Here is a 24,967-nt window from a genome sequence, read left to right as displayed (position 1 = left end):
TAGGGCCACACGTTACATGATCACGGCAATGAAGGAGGTTTTGAACATTTCTGATACTACAAGTACCACAAAAAAGGGTATTATGTGGGGTGTGAAAAAACTACCCGTAGTTTTTCCTGAATCAGATGAATTAAATGAGGTGTGTGATGAAGCGTGGGTTTCCCCCGATAAAAAACTGCTAATTTCTAAAAAATTATTGGCATTATACCCTTTCCCGCCAGAGTTTAGGGCGCGTTGGGAAACACCCCCTAGAGTGGATAAGGCGCTCACACGCTTATCAAAACAAGTGGCATTACCGTCTCCTGATACGGCCGCCCTCAAGGAACCAGCTGATAGGAAGCTGGAAAATATCCTAAAAAGTATATACACACATACTGGTATTATACTGCGACCGGCAATCGCCTCAGCCTGGATGTGCAGTGTTCGGCTGGCTTGGTCGGATTCCCTGACTGAAAATATTGATACCCTGGACAGGGACAATATATTATTGACTATAGAGCATTTAAAGGATGCATTTCTATATATGCGTGATGCACAGAGGGATATTTGCACTCTGGCATCAAGAGTAAGTGCGATGTCCATTTCTGCCAGAAGAGGGTTATGGACGCGACAGTGGTCAGGTGATGCGGATTCCAAACGGCATATGGAATTATTGCCGTATAAAGGGGAGGAGTTATTTGGGGTCGGTCTATCGGACCTGGTGGCCACGGCAACGGCTGGGAAATCCACCTTTTTACCCCAAGTCACCTCGCAGCAGAAAAAGATACCGTCTTTTCAGGCTCAGTCCTTTCGTCCCCATAAGGGCAAGCGGGCAAAAGGCCACTTATATCTGCCCCGGGGCAGAGGAAGGGGAAAAAGACTGCAGCAGGCAGCCTCTTCCCAGGAACAGAAGCCCTCCCCCGCTTCTGCCAAGTCCTCATCATGACGCTGGGGCCTTACAAGCGGACTCAGGCACGGTGGGGGCCCGTCTAAAGAATTTCAGCGCGCAGTGGGCTCACTCGCAAGTGGACCCCTGGATCCTGCAGGTAGTATCTCAGGGGTACAAATTGGAATTCGAGACGTCTCCCCCTCGCCGGTTCCTGAAGTCTGCTTTACCAACGTCTCCCCCCGACAGGGAGGCGGTATTGGAAGCCATTCACAAGCTGTATTCCCAGCAAGTGATAATCAAGGTACCCCTCCTACAACAGGGAAAGGGGTATTATTCCACGCTGTTTGTGGTACCGAAGCCGGACGGCTCGGTGAGACCCATTTTAAATCTGAAATCCTTAAACACTTACATAAAAAGGTTCAAGTTCAAGATGGAGTCACTCAGAGCAGTGATAGCGAACCTGGAAGAAGGGGACTATATGGTGTCTCTGGACATCAAGGATGCTTACCTCCATGTCCAAATTTGCCCTTCTCACCAAGGGTACCTCAGGTTTGTGGTACAGAACTGTCACTATCAATTTCAGACGCTGCCGTTTGGATTGTCCACGGCACCCAGGGTCTTTACCAAGGTAATGGCCGAAATGATGATTCTTCTTCGAAGAAAAGGCGTCTTAATTATCCCTTACTTGGACGATCTCCTGATAAGGGCAAGGTCCAGAGAACAGTTAGAGGTCGGAGTAGCACTATCTCAAGTAGTACTACGACAGCACGGATGGATTCTAAATATTCCAAAATCGCAGCTGATTCCGACGACACGTCTGCTGTTCCTAGGAATGATTCTGGACACAGTACAGAAAAAGGTGTTTCTCCCGGAAGAGAAAGCCAGGGAGTTATCCGACCTAGTCAGGAACCTCCTAAGACCAGGCCAAGTGTCAGTACATCAATGCACAAGGGTCCTGGGAAAGATCGTGGCTTCTTACGAAGCGATTCCATTCGGCAGATTCCACGCAAGAACTTTTCAGTGGGATCTGCTGGACAAATGGTCCGGATCGCATCTTCAAATGCATCAGCGGATAACCCTGTCTCCAAGGACAAGGGTGTCTCTCCTGTGGTGGTTACAGAGTGCTCATCTCCTAGAGGGCCGCAGATTCGGCATTCAGGATTGGGTCCTGGTGACCACGGATGCCAGCCTGAGAGGCTGGGGAGCAGTCACACAGGGAAGAAATTTCCAGGGCTTGTGGTCAAGCATGGAAACGTCACTTCACATAAATATCCTGGAACTAAGGGCCATTTACAATGCCCTAAGTCAGGCAAGACCTCTGCTTCAGGGTCAGCCGGTGTTGATCCAGTCGGACAACATCACGGCAGTCGCCCACGTAAACAGACAGGGCGGCACAAGAAGCAGGAGGGCAATGACGGAAGTGGCAAGGATTCTTCGCTGGGCGGAAAATCATGTGATAGCACTGTCAGCAGTGTTCATTCCGGGAGTGGACAACTGGGAAGCAGACTTCCTCAGCAGACACGATCTTCACCCGGGGGAGTGGGGACTTCACCCAGAAGTCTTCCACATGATTGTGAACCGTTGGGAAAAACCAAAGGTGGACATGATGGCGTCCCGCCTCAACAAAAAACTGGACAGATATTGCGCCAGGTCAAGGGACCCTCAGGCAATAGCTGTGGACGCTCTGGTAACACCGTGGGTGTACCAGTCAGTGTATGTGTTCCCTCCTCTTCCTCTCATACCAAAAGTACTGAGAATCATAAGAAGGAGAGGAGTAAAGACTATACTCGTGGCTCCGGATTGGCCAAGAAGGACTTGGTACCCGGAAATTCAAGAGATGCTCACGGAAGACCCGTGGCCTCTACCTCTAAGAAAGGACCTGCTCCAGCAGGGACCATGTCTGTTCCAAGACTTACCGCGGCTGCGTTTGACGGCATGGCGGTTGAACGCCGGATCCTGAAGGAAAAAGGCATTCCGGATGAAGTCATCCCTACCCTGATCAAAGCCAGGAAGGATGTAACCGTACAACATTTTCACCGTATTTGGCGTAAATATGTTGCGTGGTGCGAGGCCAGGAAGGCCCCTACAGAGGAATTTCAACTGGGTCGATTCCTGCATTTCCTGCAAACAGGACTGTCTATGGGCCTCAAATTAGGGTCCATTAAGGTTCAAATTTCGGCCCTGTCAATATTCTTCCAAAAAGAACTAGCTTCTGTTCCTGAAGTTCAGACGTTTGTCAAGGGAGTACTGCATATACAGCCTCCTTTTGTGCCTCCAGTGGCACCTTGGGATCTCAATGTAGTTTTGGGATTCCTAAAATCTCATTGGTTTGAACCACTCACCACTGTGGACTTAAAATATCTCACATGGAAAGTGGTAATGCTGTTAGCCCTGGCTTCAGCCAGGCGCGTCTCAGAATTGGCGGCTTTATCCTATAAAAGCCCTTACCTAATTTTTCATACGGACAGGGCAGAATTGAGGACTCGTCCTCAATTTCTCCCTAAGGTGGTTTCAGCATTTCACTTAAACCAGCCTATTGTGGTGCCTGCGGCTACTAGGGACTTGGAGGATTCCAAGTTGCTGGACGTAGTCAGGGCCCTGAAAATATATGTTTCCAGGACGGCTGGAGTCAGAAAATCTGACTCGCTGTTTATCCTGTATGCACCCAACAAGCTGGGTGCTCCTGATTCTAAGCAGACGATTGCTCGTTGGATTTGTAGTACAATTCAGCTTGCACATTCTGTGGCAGGCCTGCCACAGCCAAAATCTGTAAAAGCCCATTCCACACGGAAAGTGGGCTCATCTTGGGCGGCTGCCCGAGGGGTCTCGGCTTTACAACTTTGCCGAGCAGCTACTTGGTCAGGGGCAAACACGTTTGCTAAATTCTACAAATTTGATACCCTGGCTGAGGAGGACCTGGAGTTCTCTCATTCGGTGCTGCAGAGTCATCCGCACTCTCCCGCCCGTTTGGGAGCTTTGGTATAATCCCCATGGTCCTTTCGGAGTCCCAAGCATCCACTAGGACGTTAGAGAAAATAAGAATTTACTTACCGATAATTCTATTTCTCATAGTCCGTAGTGGATGCTGGGCGCCCATCCCAAGTGCGGATTGTCTGCATTACTTGTACATAGTTATTGTTACAAAAATCGGGTTATTGTTGTTGTGAGCCATCTTTTCAGAGGGTCCTTCTGTTATCATGCTGTTAACTGGGTTCAGATCACAAGTTGTACGGTGTGATTGGTGTGGCTGGTATGAGTCTTACCCGGGATTCAAAATCCTTCCTTATTGTGTATGCTCGTCCGGGCACAGTATCCTAACTGAGGCTTGGAGGAGGGTCATAGGGGGAGGAGCCAGTGCACACCAGGTAGTCCTAAAGCTTTTTACTTTTGTGCCCAGTCTCCTGCGGAGCCGCTATTCCCCATGGTCCTTTCGGAGTCCCCAGCATCCACTACGGACTATGAGAAATAGAATTATCGGTAAGTAAATTCTTATTTTTGTTTTAAACAATATGGAAATACCCCCTACCCTCCCTCCCACTCGCCACCCACTCGCCACCCACTCAGAGAAGGAGTGGCATGAGATGGAGCTGACCTCACTTCAGCTAGAATCATGAGTACCAGAGCTGAGGTTGATGGGTCGGAGGATGTGGTATCGCGAGTGATGAAGTCAGTAGCATGCAGACTAAACACGTGCAAAGATTGGTAGTAGTGCTGGCGTTCTAGAGGGTGCAGGCGGGTAAGTGTCTGTCGCAATTGACAGTAGAGTTCTGATTGCATTGAGTGAAAAACAGTGTTTATGATGCACTGCCACCTATTGTCTGTAGGTGGTATTGCAGTGGATTCTCAAATATTACAGTCATCAGTGATAATAGTGCACTGCCACCTGTCGTCTGTAGCTGGTATTGCAGCAGACCCTCACGTTACAGTCATCAGTGATAATAGTGCACTGCCACCTGTCGTCTGTAGCTGGTATTGCAGCAGACCCTCACGTGACAGTCATCAGTGATAATAGTGCACTGCCACCTGTCGTCTGTAGCTGGTATTGCAGCAGACCCTCACGTTACAGTCATCAGTGATAATAGTGCACTGCCACCTGTTGCCTGTTGCTGGTATTGCAGCAGACCCTCACGTTACAGTCATCAGTGATAATAGTGCACTGCCACCTGTCGTCTGTAGCTGGTATTGCAGCAGACCCTCACGTTACAGTCATCAGTGATAATAGTGCACTGCCACCTGTCGTCTGTAGCTGGTATTGCAGCAGACCCTCACGTGACAGTCATCAGTGATAATAGTGCACTGCCACCTGTCGTCTGTAGCTGGTATTGCAGCAGACCCTCACGTTACAGTCATCAGTGATAATAGTGCACTGCCACCTGTTGCCTGTTGCTGGTATTGCAGCAGACCCTCACGTTACAGTCATCAGTGATAATAGTGCACTGCCACCTGTCGTCTGTAGCTGGTATTGCAGCAGACCCTCACGTTACAGTCATCAGTGATAATAGTGCACTGCCACCTGTCGTCTGTAGCTGGTATTGCAGTAGATCTTCACATTACAGTCATTAGTGATAATAATGCACTGCCACCTGTCGTCTGTAGCTGGTATTGCAGCAGACCCTCACGTTACAGTCATCAGTGATAATAGTGCACCGCCACCTGTCGCCTGTTGCTGGTATTGCAGCAGACCCTCACGTTACAGTCATCAGTGATAATAGTGCACTGCCACCTGTCGTCTGTAGCTGGTATTGCAGCAGACCCTCACGTTACAGTCATCAGTGATAATAGTGCACTGCCACCTGTCGCCTGTTGCTGGTATTGCAGCAGACCTTCACGTTACAGTCATCAGTGATAATAGTGCACTGCCACCTGTCGCCTGTTGCTGGTATTGCAGCAGACCCTCACGTTACAGTCATCAGTGATAATAGTGCACTGCCACCTGTCGTCTGTAGCTGGTATTGCAGAAGACCCTCACGTTACAGTCATCAGTGATAATAATGCACTGCCACTTGTCGTCTGTAGCTGGTATTGCAGCAGACCCTCACGTTACAGTCATCAGTGATAATAGTGCACTGCCACCTGTCGTCTGTAGCTGGTATTGCAGCAGACCCTCACGTGACAGTCATCAGTGATAATAATGCACTGCCACCTGTCGTCTGTAGCTGGTATTGCAGAAGACCCTCACGTTACAGTCATCAGTGATAATAGTGCACTGCCACCTGTCGCCTGTTGCTGGTATTGCAGCAGACCCTCACGTTACAGTCATCAGTGATAATAGTGCACTGCCACCTGTCGTCTGTATCTGGTATTGCAGAAGACCCTCACGTTACAGTCATCAGTGATAATAATGCACTGCCACTTGTCGTCTGTAGCTGGTATTGCAGAAGACCCTCACGTTACAGTCATCAGTGATAATAATGCACTGCCACTTGTCGTCTGTAGCTGGTATTGCAGCAGACCCTCACGTTACAGTCATCAGTGATAATAGTGCACTGCCACCTGTCGTCTGTAGCTGGTATTGCAGCAGACCCTCACGTTACAGTCATCAGTGATAATAGTGCACTGCCACCTGTCGTCTGTAGCTGGTATTGCAGCAGACCCTCACGTTACAGTCATCAGTGATAATAGTGCACTGCCACCTGTCGCCTGTAGCTGGTATTGCAGTAGATCCTCACATTACAGTCATCAGTGATAATAGTGCACTGCCACCTGTCGTCTGTAGCTGGTATTGCAGCAGACCCTCACGTTACAGTCATCAGTGATAATAGTGCACTGCCACCTGTCGTCTGTAGCTGGTATTGCAGCAGACCCTCACGTTACAGTCATCAGTGATAATAGTGCACTGCCACCTGTCGCCTGTTGCTGGTATTGCAGTAGATCTTCACATTACAGTCATTAGTGATAATAGTGCACTGCCACCTGTCGCCTGTAGCTGGTATTGCAGTAGATCCTCACATTACAGTCATCAGTGATAATAGTGCACTGCCACCTGTCGTCTGTAGCTGGTATTGCAGCAGACCCTCACGTGACAGTCATCAGTGATAATAATGCACCGCCACCTGTCATCTGTAGCTGGTATTGCAGTAGATCCTCACGTTACAGTCACCTGTCGTCTGTAGCTGGTATCGCAGCCGACCCTCACGTGACAGTCATCAGTGATAATGGTGCACTGCCACCTGTCGTCTGTAGCTAGTATTTCAGCAGGCCCTCTTGTGACAGTCATCAGTGATAATAGTGCACCGCCACCTGTCGTCTGTAGCTGGTATTGCAGAAGACCCTCACGTTACAGTCATCAGTGATAATAGTGCACTGCCACCTGTCGTCTGTAGCTGGTATTGCAGAAGACCCTCACGTTACAGTCATCAGTGATAATAGTGCACTGCCACCTGTCGCCTGTAGCTGGTATTGCAGAAGACCCTCACGTTACAGTCATCAGTGATAATAGTGCACCGCCACCTGTTGTCTGTAGCTGGTATTGCAGTCTGATGTATACATTGCCTCTAGGCATCATTGTGCTGATTGGCTGCGTTCTCATGCATATTGTTAGTGTCTGCTCACACAGGTACACTTTAATGCGTCCCTTTAAATAAAATAAGAATAACTTTTAGAGTCAGACGTAAAACTACCTCTGTGATGTGCCCGTCATACCCTAATCCCCTGCACTTCTACTGCCCAGCTCGTTTTTCCCCACAAATTCTAACATTAAAACAATAAATAAGCAATAAAAGCTGATTTAGCAAATCTCCGCAGCGCAATTCCCACACTCCGAGTCCGCGGAGAGCGGCGTCTCTGTGGTTAGCCGGAGATATAACATTATAGCAAGTGGTGATAGTTTGTGCTTCCACCAGTAACATTGTACTCAGCAAACATTGCTACAGATTAGTACATTTGTAATTTAAATGAAGACAATACATCAACTGGATACAGGAGGGAAAATAAGGTTAACAAGATGATGAATTTGCCAGGATATTTTTTTTTTCCGCAGGCATTCCCCAATAAGAATCCGCTGCAGTCTGCCTGGCAATTCTAAGGTAAAAGGAGCAATCTTTACTACCTCGGGCAGTCCTGGCAGCTGAATCTGCTTTCTGCAAGTGACTAATAAATGCTACTTAATTCATGTTCCCTTCTCTCTGGGGGTCTGCTGCAGATTTACCCAGCAAAGGAAGCATCCTGTTACCTCTTTTAAATAATTGATGGGTCTCTGTCTGAGCAACCCAAACAAAATTCTGAAAATAGTCTCCCATGAAATGATCACTTTTCCCTGTTCTTCCCCCTTTCTCTGGGCAGCAGCAGTGAATTATAATCTCTTCCTCCCTGACAGTTGCAGCAAAGGATTTACTAACGTATTACTTGTCCGAGTATTGGAACGTTTAAACATTATAATTAGTCTCATTTAATTTGACATAAATACGTTATTGAAGCTTTTTCATATTTGTAAAAATATGTCAGAGAAGTTTCCAGTGAGTGAGGATCTAAAACATGTCACCAAGTAATTATAAGGGGTCTTCAGGATCCAGACGTTGCAGACCTGTCGTCTTGTGAACCACCGATATACGCTAATTATTATTATTATTCAGGCTGTAATATTTTTTACGTGAGACGCCGTTTTCCTATCTGCTATATTTTGTTTGTGTGCCACGCTTAGAGGCGAAGCGGGGGAGGCGCATGAGCGCAGGGCCGGAGGTGGGAGTGATTGCCCTCGGTGGCACTTGTTGACGCTTTCTGTTCTGCGCAGTAGGGTGTGGTCACATATAGTATGGGGCACAGAAGCCGACCCCGACTGATACCTTGCTGGCCCTGGCTATTGGTTTAAGATAGTACATGGTTCCTCTGCTGCCTCTTTGAGGAGCCTCTGGCTCGTGGAGGTTGGCCTTAGACGCTGGTCTCCAGCCAGGGTACAGAACATAGTGCAGCATTCGTGCAGTTGGTGATAATCACCATTAATTATGATGTACAGGCGGAGTCTCCCATATCTGAATGCTTGGAACCAGAAGTATTTTGCGTTTTGGATGTTTCTATAGTTGGGATTATTTGCACATTAGAATGAGGTATCTCATCTCGCCACGTGTAAATATCAAATGTTTATGTGATTTGTATGGGTTTGGTATGTAATACCGCGGCTCGGGATGCCGAATATAAGGATCCCAACAGCAGCATCCCGTATGGCAGAATAGGCCTGCTGCGTGCGCCACGCTGCGGGCTCGGTGGCGAGCTTCCAGGTTCTATTCTCCTTCTAATACCTAGGTCGCCGGTATTCTGGCGGCGGTATAGTACCCCTGTCGGTATCCCGGCGTTGGTATTGAGGTGGTATGTTGCCCGCATACCTTTCATATACACCTTATACACACAGCTTGGAGGTAATTTTCTACAATACTATTAATAATAAACAAAGTGTGTGTACATTGAAGCATCACAAAGCAAAGCTGTCACTATCTCAGTGGGATTCCGGATATGTGAGGCTCATCCTGTACCGTCTGAGCCACGTGTCCACAAATCCTTACTGTAGAGTCTGAGGGATTGTATGAAGGTGGAGGAGACAGATGCACCAGGCGTCCTGGCAGTTGTAGAAAAGTGTGGGTCTTGTCACTGCTTAGGAGAGGACTATAACATGGTAATTACAGAGGGTGAATGACTTATCACAAGGCTTGCTAGAAGAAGGAAACCACATATAAGGCACCAGAGAATAGTAGCAATATATATCATGTCTAATAATAGTTATTCATTATAAATTGGGACAACATGGCCATGCAAGATCTATCCCTATCCAGTGGTCCATAGACACCTCACCCCAACAGGCCGGCAGTGTCAGACTCACTGTCGTGCAGGTTTTCTGGTGTATTTTAGTAGCCAAGCTGATATGTAAAGGAGCGGTGTCACTGTATGCGCGACCGTGAATGGATTTTCCTGCGATGTGACGCCCCGACGCCTCCTGAGAAGTGACAGGAAGGAGTTACACTTCCTAAGCCAAAAAGTAGAGCTGTTTTTTTTCCTCCCCTCATAGTTTTGAAATTCAAATTGATGCAATTTTCAGCTCATTTGAGCCAGAATATACAGTCGCCGAGCTTCAGTGGCTCTTAAATTCGAACTCACAGGAGAAAACAGATATCATCTGTCGCACAGGGCACAGAGGAGGAGATTGCACTGTTCCTCGCAGGAGCTGAGGCTCTCAGAGACGCTGCATGGAGCCGTCATTGATAAAATAATGAGATAATCAATGGTATCGCTGGATCTTCATCATGCAGAGTGGAGTCCGGCCAGAGAAGCCGGGTACCGGGCACTGAGCGCACTCTCATTCTGCCAGATAAATACATTTTCCTGCTTCATCCTCTCTGTCTCTGCAACAGATCTTCCTTATTCAGAGTTTACTAAGATTTCTGTCCCAGGTCTGGCTTTGTGTCGTTGTTTTAGGCTTGTGGAACTAGAGTCTCCGTTCCCATTGTAATCAGCCATGTCCCCATCTCATGCAGGGCCATCCTAACAGCAGTGTAGGACCCTTGTCACAGCAATGCACTGGGGCCCCTATTCATCCTCCAGTGGTAGGGGTGGGGTGCTGTCAACGGCAGCTTTGATGTCCCACGGGCGGTAGGGGGTGTTCTATCTTCCGTACAGCATGTAGGACCTGGGGACACCTTTCAGGAGGTACTGGGAACACCTTTCAGAAGGTACTGGGGACACCTTTCAGGAGGTACTGGCAACACCTTTCAGGAGGTACTGGGGACACCTGTCAGGAGGTACTGGGGACACCTTTCAGGAGGTACTGGGGACACCTTTCAGGAGGTACTGGGAACACCTTTCAGGAGGTACTGGCAACACCTTTCAGGAGGTACTGGGGACACCTTTCAGGAGGTACTGGGGACACCTGTCAGGAGGTACTGGCGACACCTTTCAGGAGGTACTGGGGACACCTGTCAGGAGGTACTGGGGACACCTGTCAGGAGGTGCTGGGGACACCTTTCAGGAGGTGCTGGGGACACCTATCAGGAGGTGCTGGGGACACCTTTCAGGAGGTGCTGGGGACACCTTTCAGGAGATACTGGGGACACCTTTCAGGAGATACTGGGGACACCTGTCAGGAGGTGCTGGGGACACCTTTCAGGAGGTACTGGGGACACCTTTCAGGAGATACTGGAGACACCTGTCAGGAGGTACTGGCAACACCTTTCAGGAGGTACTGGGGACACCTTTCAGGAGGTACTGGGGACACCTTTCAGGATGTACTGGGAACACCTTTCAGGAGGTACTGGGGACACCTTTCAGGAGGTACTGGGAACACCTTTCAGGAGGTACTGGCGACACCTTTCAGGAGGTACTGGGGACACCTTTCAGGAGGTACTGGGGACACCTGTCAGGAGGTACTGGGGACACCTTTCTGGAGGTACTGGGGACACCTTTCAGGAGGTACTGGGGACACCTTTCAGGAAGTACTGGCAACACCTTTCAGGAGGTACTGGGGACACCTGTCAGGAGGTACTGGGGACACCTTTCTGGAGGTACTGGGGACACCTTTCAGGAGGTACTGGGGACACCTTTCAGGAGGTACTGGCAACACCTTTCAGGAGGTACTGGGGACACCTGTCAGGAGGTACTGGGGACACCTTTCAGGAGGGTCTGGGGACACCTTTCAGGAGGTACTGGGAACACCTTTCAGGAGGTACTGGGGACACCTTTCAGGAGGTACTGGGGACACCTTTCAGGAGGTACTGGGGACACCTGTCAGGAGGTACTGGGGACACCTTTCAGGAGGTACTGGAGACACCTTTCAGTAGGTAGGTACTGGTGACACCTTTCAGGAGGTACTGGGGACACCTTTCAGGAGGTACTGGTGACACAAGTCAGGAGGTACTGGGGACACCTTTCAGGAGGTACTGGCAACACCTTTCAGGATGTACTGGGGACACCTTTCAGGAGGTACTGGGGACACCTTTCAGGAGGTACTGGGGACACCTTTCAGGAGGTACTGGGGACACCTTTCAGGAGGTACTGGGGACACCTGTCAGGAGGTACTGGGGACACCTTTCACGAGGTACTAGGGACACCTTTCAGGAGGTACTGGGGACATCTTTCAGGAAATGCTGGGGACACCTTTCAGGAGGTACTGGGGACACCTTTCAGGAGGTACTGGGGACATCTTTCAGGAAATGCCGGGGACACCTTTCAGGAGGTACTGGGGACCTGGGGCTCAGAGTTCAGGAGCCAGAGCAATCCACCAATGAAAATATAAAACTGCATATTAGGCGTGTGGAGCTGGAGCATGGTCCAGCTGCTGGAAGGCTGATATATCTGGTTCTGGACATAGTAGAGACAAGCTGCCAGTGTCCACTGAAAGGGGAGAGTCCCAGATTTTGGAGTATACCCTCAGAAAAACTCTAAGTCAGACAGAGCCCGAGATATCTGGCTGGGAAAAGCAATTAACAGGTTTGGATGGGGCCACTGCTTTGACATCAAATATCTCCGGTTTCTCTTGGCCGATTTTCTGGTACCCCTGGAAAAAGGGGACCATCAGTTATCAGCCTAGGGCCCTTATACTCCTGCGACCCTTAGGCAAGTGCCCATTGAGCCCATACAAAAAGACGGCCCTGATCTCATGGTCAAAGAACCATTAAAAAAATAATACAGCAAATTACTAAGCGGAGGCTTTTCAAAGCCTGGTTTTGCATTTAATATTATTGCTGTCTTAAACCAGCAACAATCAGCTGCTTGGAAAACCTGCTGCTTAATAAATTTTCCGCATGGTGTTCTGAAAGCTGCTTCTAAAACTGCTTTGTTTGCAAAAAGAGTTTTGCAGGATGTTTTGCATGCGATGTCCTGATCAGGCTCTTCCTAACCTACTTCGAAGCAGGGGGAGCAGATGTAACATGTGCAGAGAGAGTTTGGGTTATTTCATTTCTGTGCAGGGTAAATACGGGCTGCTTTATTTTTAGACTGCAATTTAGATTTCAGTTTGAATACACCCCACCCAAATCTAACTCTCTCTGCACATGTTACATCTGCCCCACCTGCAGTGCACATGGTTTTACCCAACTGCTAACAAATTTGCTGCTGCAATCAACTCAGAATTAGGCCCAAAATCTAGTGTGCGCATCCCAGGACTTTACTCCTACAGTGCGATAGAATCAGGCTGATCGGGGCCGGAGCTGACGTCAGACACCCGCCCTGAAAACGCTTTGACACGCCTGCGTTTTTCCGGACACTCCCAATAAACGCTCAGTTTCCACTCACAAATGGCTTCCCACTGTCAATCACCTTGTGAACGACCCGTGCGATTTAATTTTTCGCACCATCACTGGTCGGCGATGTTCTTTGTTGTTGCGCAGTTATTACCTGATCGCCCGCTGAGCAGCGATCAGGAACGAATCAGGCCCCATGTTTGGCCTGTTGTCCTTACGTGCGCAGTCCATACGAGACCATCAGCTTTGCCTTTCATTCTTCACCACCACCACAGGCTCCTATTGGAGCCACTATCCTGGTAAGAGACTTTTAATAACTAGCCCTGGAAATACATTGACTTCTCTGCAAAATGCGGCGTCAAGCAACGATACTTTTAGGACTAAATAGCAAAGATTAATAAAAAGACCCAAAGTGTATTGGATTATTTCATCCTGCTGCTTTAGAAACTGAGAGATAGGAATCCCTGCAATGAATAAGTGGCTATTGATGTGTGTCAAAAAGCTCAAACAACAATGCAAGATAATTCAGTTATTCAGTTTTGAACTTGCAGAGGCAGCACTCGCCACATGTGCCTAAATCATCCAATCAGGACAGAAGACTGATCACGTGTGGGGTAATATTTTACATTACTCACCACTGCAGCACAACACTGAGGTAGCTGCTCTCAAGTCATTATTTTCAATCAGCGTGTTCATTATTTTCAGAAGTACTTACTGTTTCTGTGCTGTGGAAATGCGGAAATTAGGTGACTTATTTCTACAAAACCTGACTCACTGTCCAACTGTGCAAATTATGATGCCGGCTATAGTCCATTAACTATTATTTTTAATTATTATTATTTTTATTATTATTATTACTATTATTATTATTTTATTATTATTATTATTATTATTATTTGTATTAATATTATTATTATTATTATTATTATTATTATTATGACATTTCAGATTAAATAGTCTTGGTTGATACAAAGTTGCAATTAATAGTTTTATTTTTAGTTTACAGTTATAATATTATTAGGTGACTTATTTCTACAAAACCTGACTCACTGTCCAACTGTGCAAATGATGATGCCGGCTATAGTCCATTAACTATTATTTTTAATTATTATTATTTTTATTATTATTACTATTATTATTATTTTATTATTATTATTATTATTATTTGTATTAATATTATTATTATTATTATTATTATGACATTTCAGATTAAATAGTCTTGGTTGATACAAAGTTGCAATTAATAGTTTTATTTTTAGTTTACAGTTATAATATTATTAGGTGACTTATTTCTACAAAACCTGACTCACTGTCCAACTATGCAAAATATGATGCCGGCTATAGTCCATTAACTATTATTTTTAATTATTATTATTTTTATTATTATTATTACTATTATTATTATTTTATTATTATTATTATTATTATTATTATTATTATTTGTATTATTATTATTATTATTATTATTATGACATTTCAGATTAAATAGTCTTGGTTGATACAAAGTTGCAATTAATAGTTTTATTTTTAGTTTACAGTTATAATATTATTAGGTGACTTATTTCTACAAAACCTGACTCACTGTCCAACTGTGCAAAATATGATGCCGGCTATAGTCCATTAACTATTATTTTTAATTATTATTATTATTATTATTATTATTATTATTATTATGTATTATTATTATTTGTATTATTATTACTATTATTATTATTTATATTATTATTCGTAGTAGTAGTATTATTTGTATTATTATTATTATTATTATTATGACATTTTAGATTAAATAGTCTTGGTTGATACAAAGTTGCAATTAATAGTTGTATTTTTAGTTTACAGTTATGTTTTATTTGGTGTATTTTACAGAGATTGGAGTCTGCATTACTCTGAGCCCCCCCGCCTGACCTCAGCGCCTGGTGAGTGGCGTCTCGCTCTTTCCTATCTGTATTCCTTGTCTGATAATCCAGCTCGGCGGTGGAAACGTTTTGCAGTGTCCATCACTGTCACACAGCGCATTCATACACATTCTGTGGACTGAACCTCTAACGTAGTGAGCCAGAATATGCCTCATGCCTCAGTGATGTCCCCAGTTCTTAGTAGATAGGCTGAATTTTGCCTGCCGTCACTTTTTCTCCAATTGATTTGAATGCATCGGCTCCTAAATTGTAAAAATTGATAGAATCTCTCTTAATTGTAGAAGCATTAAAAAATAAAACGTGAAAGTCAGAAAGGTCAGAGGTTATGCAGGTCTGTGTAGATGGACTATTTACATTTTCATTTGTAATTGTGAATGGCGAAACTAGGATGCGGATATTGAACAGTGACGTTTCAGCACCTCGGTGTTCACAGTCTGATTCATTTTTGTTTCATTTATTGATGAATAATATGATTTAAATATTATTACAAAATGAGAAAGCCGATGAGGATCCATACACGCTAATGGCAAATGATCGCTGCACATTTCAAGCACACAATGGAATTGGTGTCTACTGATTATATCGAAGCATACCAAGGGTGGTGCAATAAGTAGGGTAACAAGACCCCTCACGTGTGTCACATTCTCATTCCCCGCCAGGCCGGAGCAGGTAGACCGCTGCGTCCCCTCACGGCCATTACACTGCGCCTCATATCAGCCACACTGTCCCAGCATCAGGTGTAAGATGGCGGGACTGGCGGGAACATGGTCACACATTGAGGTATGTGGTATGATCAGATTTCTGTGTGTAAAGGGCACATCAGCAGCTGACAGTCATCGCCAACTTGTCGCTGTGTACGGTCATAGCGTTTTGTCACAGAAACAAGTTTGGTGCGCTGCGTGTGGTTGGACGCGCTTTGCCGGCTGGATCGCTGCTCATCTTGAACGTCTGTCCTGCTGTTATCAAAGGCCGTTGCCCAAACCTGTTTCAATGACACAACTTTATCACCGTACACCACGCAACAAATTGTCGATTACGCACGTGAGTGATCTTGTTACCTTACTTATTGAACAATCCTCGTATTTAGTGCTTCTGAATCAGTAACATTTGAGAATCTCTAGTGACAGGTGCACTTAAAAAACCCAGTAAGCATCGTCTCAAGTATCAACATGTCATGTTTTCTGGATTCTCCTGTGTGAATGTACATGCTGAACATTTCCTGTCAGACTTGTAGCAATTATTTACTGTATACAGTACAGGTTGAGTATCCCATATCCAAATATTCCGAAATACGGACTTTTTTGAGTGAGAGTGAGATAGTGAAACCTTTGTTTTCTGATTTCTCGATGTACACAAACTTTGTTTAATACACAAAGTTATAAAAAATATTGTATTAAATGACCTTCAGGCTGTGTGTATAAGGTGTATATGCAACATAAATGTATTCTGTGCTTAGACTTAGGTCCCATCACCATGATATCTCACTATGGTATGCAGTTATTCCAAAATACGGAAAAATCCCATATCCAAAATTCCTCTGGTCCCAAGCATTTTGGATAAGGGAGACTCAACCTGTATTTCTTGAAAAGATTGTTTTCCCAGAAGTATCACTTCATTTTGCATTATGGGTTTGGATGACAAGTTTTATTGTGCGCAAAATGTTATTTTAGTTACCTGGGCTTTGATAAACTAATGCTGAAGGTGAGTTCTCTTGCCGGCTATAACGCACCAGAAAAGGGAATAATATGTTCTCTTTCCCGTTACATAGCATAATAATTATATTAGATAGCATTATATAGGTAGCATTATATTAGATAGCGTTATATTAAATAGCATTATATAGATAGCATTATATAGATAGCATTATATGGATAGCATTATATTAGATAGCATTATATGGATAGCATTATATTAGATAGCATTATATAGATAACATTTTATGGATAGCATTATATTAGATAGCATTATATAGATAGCATTATATTAGATAGCATTATATAGATAGCATTATATAGATAGTATTATATAGATAGCATTATATAGATAGCATTATATTAGATAACATTATATTAGATAACATTATATAGATAGTATTATATAGATAGCATTATATAGATAACATTATATTAGATAGCATTATATAGATAGCATTATATAGATAGTATTATATAGATAGCATTATATGTGATAGCATTATATAGATAGTATTATATAGATAGCATTATATAGATAACATTATATTAGATAGCATTATATAGATAGCATTATATAGATAGTATTATATAGATAGCATTATATAGATAGCATTATATAGATAGCATTATATGTGATAGCATCATATAGATAGTATTATATAGATAGCATTATATAGATAACATTATATTAGATAGCATTATATAGATAGCATTATATAGATAGTATTATATAGATAGCATTATATAGATAGCATTATATAGATAGTATTATATAGATAACATTATATTAGATAGCATTATATAGATAGCATTATATAGATAACATTATATTAGATAGCATTATATTAGATAGTATTATATAGATAGCATTATATTAGATAGCATTATATAGATAGCATTATATTAGATAGCATTATATTAGATAGTATTATATAGATAGCATTATATTAGATAGCATTATATAGATAGTATTATATTAGATAGCATTATATAGATAGTATTATATTAGATAGCATTATATAGATAGCATTATATAGATAGTATTATATTAGATAGCATTATATAGATAGCATTATATAGATAGCATTATATTAGATAGCATTATATAGATAGTATTATATTAGATAGCATTATATAGATAGCATTATATAGATAGTATTATATTAGATAGCATTATATAGATAGCATTATATTAGATAGTATTATATAGATAGCATTATATAGATAGCATTATAAAGTACTACAGCAGGTAGGTGAGAGAACGCTGCGCTCCGATTATATTACTGATTACATTGCGCCACGCGTGGACTCTGACACTCACCTGCTTAGGCAGCAGAGTCTGTGGAAGCCGCTGACACGTCCACAGAGGACAGGTAAGAAACGCTCATTGTCCGATCACTGTACATTTACATTTCACAAGTTCAAAGTTGCATAAAATGGTTTTGTTGTGGTGATCAGTCCCAAGTCCTGTGTTTCTCCATGCAGGGAATCCGCCTGCCCCAGTGTAACAGTAACTCTGCCAGGCTGAAAGCTACATTGGGACTTGGAATTTACTTTTTCTTTGCAACAGCAAAGACTGCCAGGTGTACGGTTCCATTGCAGCCCAGTGACAGATAGTACATCATCTGTGGGGTTTTATGTTTTATTACCAGTCCTTGGTGCCCGAGACCACACTCTCGCACTTCTAAGGCTGTGTGTAGACATGATGATGGAATATATTGTGTAGCAAAAGAAAAATATACTGTACATGCATTCAAAGGATTGTGTAGTTTTCAGTGTGTGTTTTCTTTTAGTTTTAGTTTTTTATTCAAGTTGTATCACTTTGTATTGACTGTCGCATCTGTATACAACACAAAATGATTGGGTCACATTCTGCGTTACTTATCCGTTCTGAGATGTTTTCTGTCCTGCTATCACTCCTAAGACCCGTTATAGGGGGTCATTCAGACCTGGTCGCTCGCTAGCAGTTTTGCAGCGCTGCGATCAGATAGTCGCCGCCTACAGGGGAGTGTATTTCAGCTGTACAAGTCTGCGATCGCATGTGCAGCCGAGCATTATAACTAAACTTTGTGCAGTTTCTGAGTTGCCTAGAACTTACTCAGCCGCTGCGATCACTTCAGTCTGTCCGGGGCTGGAATTGACGTCAGACACCCACCCTTCAAATGCTTGGACACACCTGCGCTTTCCCAAACACACCCAGAAAACGGTCAGTTGCCACCCACAAACGCCCTCTTCCAGTCAATCTTCTTGCGATCGGCTGTGCGAATGATTTCTTCATAAAACCCATCACACAGCAACGATCCGCTTTGTACCCGTGCGACGCGCCTGCGCATTGCGGTGCATACGCATACTCAGTTATGACCTGATCGCAGCGCTGCAAAAAAAGCTAGCGTGCGATCAGATCTGAATGACCCCCAATATAGGCTTCATTGTTGCATGTCTTCTTTATTCAATAATAACAGTTTGGATAAAAAAAAATTATGTTCAGTCTGCAAACCGTATAAGCGCAACCATCGGTGCAGGGGACGGGGGGCTACAGTGGCTTCGCTGGGCTCCCAAAGTAAGTTTTTATATTTATATTCCTATATATTACTCCTTAACAGATTAGTCCATTAAATATGTCTAATGATCAGTGCATATAACGATTGTTTCCCGGAGATCTAATATGAATGTGATCCCGCGACTTGTGACCTCTGCGTAAGAGTTACGCTTGTCCATTACCGGTGACTTTGCCTCTAACATATTACTTACAATAGTTACAAATAGAACACTTGGTACACTGTTGCAGAGTGCCATTTATTTGTGAGTGTTTGAAACCCAGGAATCGCCATGGCAACAATAATTTTAATTATGGAGAGCTGAGATGATAACATGTGTATCAGATGTGACTGAGTTTTCCCCGTAGACTGAGCTCTGATTAGGCGTCTGAGAGAAGCTTTGTATGTGGATTCCCCTTGCAGGCTGGATTTTATTATCTGCGTTAGCAGACAGCTGTTTTCTCCTGCCATGAACCTACACTAATATAATGACTGGAATTGGCTTAGAGGCCAATGGACATCGCTGAACAGAATCGCATTGTCTTAGAGCAGCGTCTCATGGTCTCAGGGAGAGGGCTGCTCACATCGGCTTCCTGCGCTTACTGCAAGATTGTCTGCGGACGCAAAATATAGACGCACATAGTATCGTTTTCCTACCTAATGTATGTTCTTAACGCTCCGCCTCTCACATTACAAGGAACACGCCCACAGCACATATTTATATAGGAATTTGGAAAGCTGCTACAAAATTGTTCTGTGTAGACATTTGCAAGTCCGGATAGAAAAGAACATCCTATATAATAAAAGGTTAACTTTGCTCCTCACCTCTATGGAGGGAATTCAAGTGTTTGGTGCACCGGCGGCCACTAGATGACACCCGACGGAGCGACTGAAGTGTTGCTCCATTCGGGCGCGCACATTACTGTTATGTTGTTCCGTCATTTTGACGCATGGTAACTAGTAAATACATGACTGTAATATGCTAAATATCTGCCGTTCATAGCGTTGTTTCAGCCTGGCCTTAATAATGTCTGACGAGAGCCATGAGAGTGAGGTATATACTACGTCACATTGTAGGAGATGAGAGTGAAGTATATACTACGTCACATTGTAGGAGATGAGAGTGAAGTATATACTACGTCACACTGTAGGAGGTGAGAGTGAAGTATATACTACGTCACACTGTAGGAGGTGAGAGTGAAGTATATACTACGTCACATTGTAGGAGATGAGAGTGAAGTATATACTACGTCACACTGTAGGAGGTGAGAGTGAAGTATATACTACGTCACATTGTAGGAGACGAGAGTGAAGTATATACTGTAGTACATAGGTTCTCAAACTCGGTCCTCAGGACCCCACACAGCGCAAGTTTTGCAGGTCTCCTCACAGAATCGCAAGTGAAATAATTAGCTCCACCTGTGGACCTTTTAAAAAGTGTCAGTGAGTAATTAATACACCTGTGCACCTGCTGGGTTACCTGCAGAACATGCGCTGTGTGGGGTCCTGAGGACCGAGTTTGAGAACCTGTGATCTAGTAGTATATATGTCAGCTTTTAGGGGGAGATTTACTATAGGGGGAGATTTACTATTCTGTGGTTTGGAAGCTGAAAACTTGAAATGCATGTGATATGCAAACATCTTTCTAAACCATGGGTCTTCAACCTGCGGCCCTCCAGCTGCTGGTGAACTACACATTCCAGCATGCCCTGCCACCCTATTGCTATTAAGACATGCTAAAACTGAGGCAGAGCATGCTGGGATGTGTAGTTCCACAGCAGCTGGAGGGCCGCAGGTTGAAGACCCATGAATTCTAAACCAGAAGCAGTTTAGGACAAAGCGCACTCGGTGTATGGCAGACTGCATGGTTACACCAGATGGGAACCTTCTGCTCTCTCATGTTCCAGCCTCCTCTGCATCCTGTGATGCCTCTAGGGGTAAAGCCCCCCATAATGATTGCTCCTTCACACCCAGATCTGTAATAAGACTTAGCGGGGACAAAAGCTTGTTGTTGGGGTGAAAGGTGTCAACCTATGGTATAAATTTATCACCCTAACCCAGAGGTTCTCAAACTCGGTCCTCGGGGGCCCACACAGTGCATGTTTTGCAGGTAACCCAGCAGGTGCGCAGGTGTATTAATTACTCACTGACACATTTTAAAAGGTCCACAGGTGGAGCTAATTATTTCACTTGCGATTCTGTGAGGAGACCTGCAAAACATGCCCTGTGTGGGCCCCCGAGGACCGAGTTTGAGAACCTCTGCCCTAACCCAATGAAATTCGGAAATCTGCTATAGGGGTTTTCCATGGTAACAAATGTTATATTTTGAAATATATTTCATGTGAAATATATTTTATTGAGCATGTGTTTTGAATATTTTGTGCAAAGTAAATGTTGTTTGTGTTGTACATGATATGCTTTAATTGTCTTGAAAACTGGTAACGAACGTTACATAAAAAAAACATTTTCATGGAATGACCCTATAGCCGGGCAGCCAGTCAGGTCTCTCGTCTGTGTTTCACTGAGGGGGGTGTAAGGGACAAATGTGCTTCCATTCATGTGGTTATTCTACCAGGAGAGAAAGATGCCTCATGTGACATAAAATGTTCTGTCTTGCAAAATTAGTGCATCCGGACAATAATAGGGATTTACTGTTTCACACACATTTCTGCGTTTTCATAAAGACAGTTGGGATTAGGAGAAACTTAGGGGTAAATTTGCCCCTTAGAGGGCAGTTGTCTGGTTGACTTCCAGGGGTTATTATACATCTCATCATCTGCACCTCAGACCTCATTAAGCATCGATTAGCAGTATAATGTTGATAGAGCAGTTCTATACGTTTGTATTGTATAATCCTTTATGACTGCTCTCACGAAACATTTCCAGAATGTTACAATGTAAAAGATTTATATGGGATAATGTGCTCCCTGAATTCATAAGTGATGGTTTTATACTGTATGTATAAAGTCTGTGAAAGCAGCGAGCTCCGACGTCATCACTTACGGTGGGGGAACTGAGCGATTAGGTAAGAGTGAAGCTAAACTCAGAGGCCGTGTTTTCCGCATGTTCAGCCTGGGTTGTGTAATGGGTTACAGTGTGTGTGGTGGAATACGGTTTGTTTCAGTATGTCAGTCAGGGCTTGGAGAGACATAGACCCTCATTCCGAGTTGATCGCACCAAGCAACTATTTGCCGCTGTTGCGATCAACTACTCTCCGCCTATTGGGGAGTATATTAGTGTATTTTAGCATAGCAGGGCTGCAAACGCTTGTACAGCCCTGCTATGCTAAAAAAGTTTTCTGCAAAACAAGACTAGCCCTAGACCCTGTGCGACGGATCCAGCGATGCAGGTCCCGGCTTTGATGTCAGACATCTGCCCTCCGTTCGCCTGGACACGCCTGCGTTTTTCTTACCACTCCCCGAAAACGGCTAGAAACGGTCAGTATGCGCCCTGGAACGCCTCCCGCCTGTCCAGCTTCTTGCAATCACCGCTGCAATCACAATTGACGCTGGCGGCATTGTTGCCAGGCAACGACGCTCGTGCGCAATGCGTCCGCCATGCATGCGCATTTCCAACCCGTTCGCACTGCAGCGAAGAACCGCTGCGCGCGAACGGGTCGGAATGACCCCCATAGAGTCGAGAGAGAAAAAAGTACAGTACAAACCAGCAACGACCTGCCATGTTACAGGCTGTGTTTGAAAAATGTCAGGCGCTGGTTGGTTGGTACTTTATCTCTTTCCACTTTATCTTTCTGCAGTCTTTGATAAATCTGCCCCCCCCAGTGAGAAATGTTTGATCTATGGGTATTGGTGGGTGGAGTCATGCAGAAGATTATTTAGGTGACCGGTTTGTCCTGAGGGAGGGAGAGTCTTTGAATTCCAGACTCTCCAGACTCTCCCTCCCTCCTTATTGTTAGTTTGTGGTTGCGGAGTGATTGGATGGAAGTGTGGGTGGTGGTAGTGAACGGCTCAGGTTAAGTTATACCCCTTTCAGACCGCCAACTATGAACATGGGTCATAACCTGTGTTCATGTGCGGTCTGAAAGGTGCCAAGGGAAATATACTGGGTCGCTGTGCGTTGTGAACGGGAGATGTGTTGATGCGACCCGTTTCCCGTTCGGAGATCATGTGATCGCATCCTGGGAGCTCCCGTGTCAGGCTCCCAGGTGTGATCCGCCTCAGGCAGTGTGAACGGGATATTAGTGGTTTTACGTTTTGAGTGCGCAAGAGGTAAAGAATAGTAATCAGACCAGTTTGACATGAACAGTGAGCGGTGTTAGCGCTCAGATGCCGGTGTATGGCGTCTCCAGGGCGATTAGCGCAGTTAGTATGACTCGGTGTTCGTGATGCGATACTTCGTGGCGGTGCGGCTGAGCTTTCACCAGTGATCTCCGCTATTACCTCTATTGCTTGTCGTAGTCCCGTGGTCTGCTTGTAGCGCTGTAACAGGGTGGCAGTGCGCCCACGTGCCGGCCCCACCCCTACACATGTATGGTGATGACATCGCGTCTAGGGTCAGGGCTGTCGGCTCTGATAGGGCACTACTATGCATGCAGCTGGCTCTGCATTAGTGCTACTGGCTGCTGTGTGCCGTTCCAAGCACCGTGCTTGCCTCATGCTGGTGCCGGGGGGGAACAGTGGTGCCAGCGCCACACTCACACACCCACAGTCAGATGTGGGGCGCACTGTCTGGTACCCCTCTCCTTTCAGGGGTACGCTGTGACTATTTGAGGTGCGGCACCTGTACCACTATCGGTTATCCCGGTACTCTGATAGCCTATAGAGAGAGTAGATCACCGTGCACATGTGACAGCTGAGGTCATGCGTGTGTAGAGAGATTACGGGGTCACCGCCTGACAGTATACACTTCTGAAAGTAAAGCTTTTATTATTCACCGGGACAGCTGCTAATGGGAGCGATTGTCCCGGCACAGGGGCCCTGATAAACAGCCGCGGCAAATCCGGGAAGTTTAATAACCAGTCCCCTAAATTCCATCACGCTTGTCCTCACTTATCCAACGTGCGAATGCCTCGACACCAGCCGGTTACCCGCCGTCAGCCACAAACGGATGGGCTTGACTCGTGTACGGCGGGCTCCTGAGCTTGCCAGGTACATCCACAGAGCCCACTTGCCTCTGCGTCAGCCACAACGCGTTAGTAAGAACGAGAAAGGCATGACAAACGTTTAAGGCTACTGACTCGCGTGTCGGTGACTTATTAATGGTCTGGAGTGAAATGAAATGTGTAAGTGTCCTGTTCCTACACACGCTATTACTGTCGCTGTATGTCAGTAAGTGGAAGTCGGGGATCTGCGGGGCGCCAGCGCCAGGCTTCCATCTTTCGTCGTGCTGGTAGACGTGTCATTAAGTGTCACTGTGAGCGTGAGGTGGAAATCTATTAGACATATCAGCTTAATCTGTGCGGAAACCCCATCTGCTTTTTTCCTTAAATCCTTATCTGTGAGTCATTAAAAGTGAAATTGTTCCTCCCAGGTGGAAGAACAAAATTAAATGAGTTCTCAGTAATAAGGGCAAACATACTTTTTCTAATTATTTAGCAATTAATATAATACCCAACAGGCAATAACTTGCAGGCACTGAGGGAGAATATGGGGTCTGGTGTTAATGGCGCTTGTTTAAAGTGGCAAGCTGTGATTAATGACCGAACACTTTCTATAGAAACACTCCATAGTGCCAAGCACAGACCGTGACTACACGCTGGCCTTTACTGGCACCCGCGCCCACCTTTATTTATAGGAACCAACAACATCACGGATAATAATTATATCTGATT

The 24,967-nt window shown here is 44.9% G+C and overlaps 1 protein-coding gene across 4 annotated transcripts in view; it reads left to right on the top strand.

The window, feature by feature from the left end:
• Positions 1-24,967, top strand: part of ESRRG (estrogen related receptor gamma) — a 1,264,625-nt gene that overhangs the window by 295,915 nt on the left and 943,743 nt on the right. For all 4 annotated transcript variants that reach the window (XM_063919111.1, XM_063919106.1, XM_063919101.1 and 1 more), the window contains exon 3: positions 14,896-14,945. The gene's annotated coding sequence lies outside the window, so the exon portion shown is untranslated. The remainder of the gene's footprint in view (positions 1-14,895; positions 14,946-24,967) is intronic.

The sequence above is a fragment of the Pseudophryne corroboree genome, chromosome 4 (assembly GCF_028390025.1).
Source record: "Pseudophryne corroboree isolate aPseCor3 chromosome 4, aPseCor3.hap2, whole genome shotgun sequence".
NCBI lineage: Eukaryota > Metazoa > Chordata > Amphibia > Anura > Myobatrachidae > Pseudophryne > Pseudophryne corroboree.
Note: the sequence above shows the minus strand (reverse complement) of the source record. Positions and strands in the feature narration are given on the sequence as shown.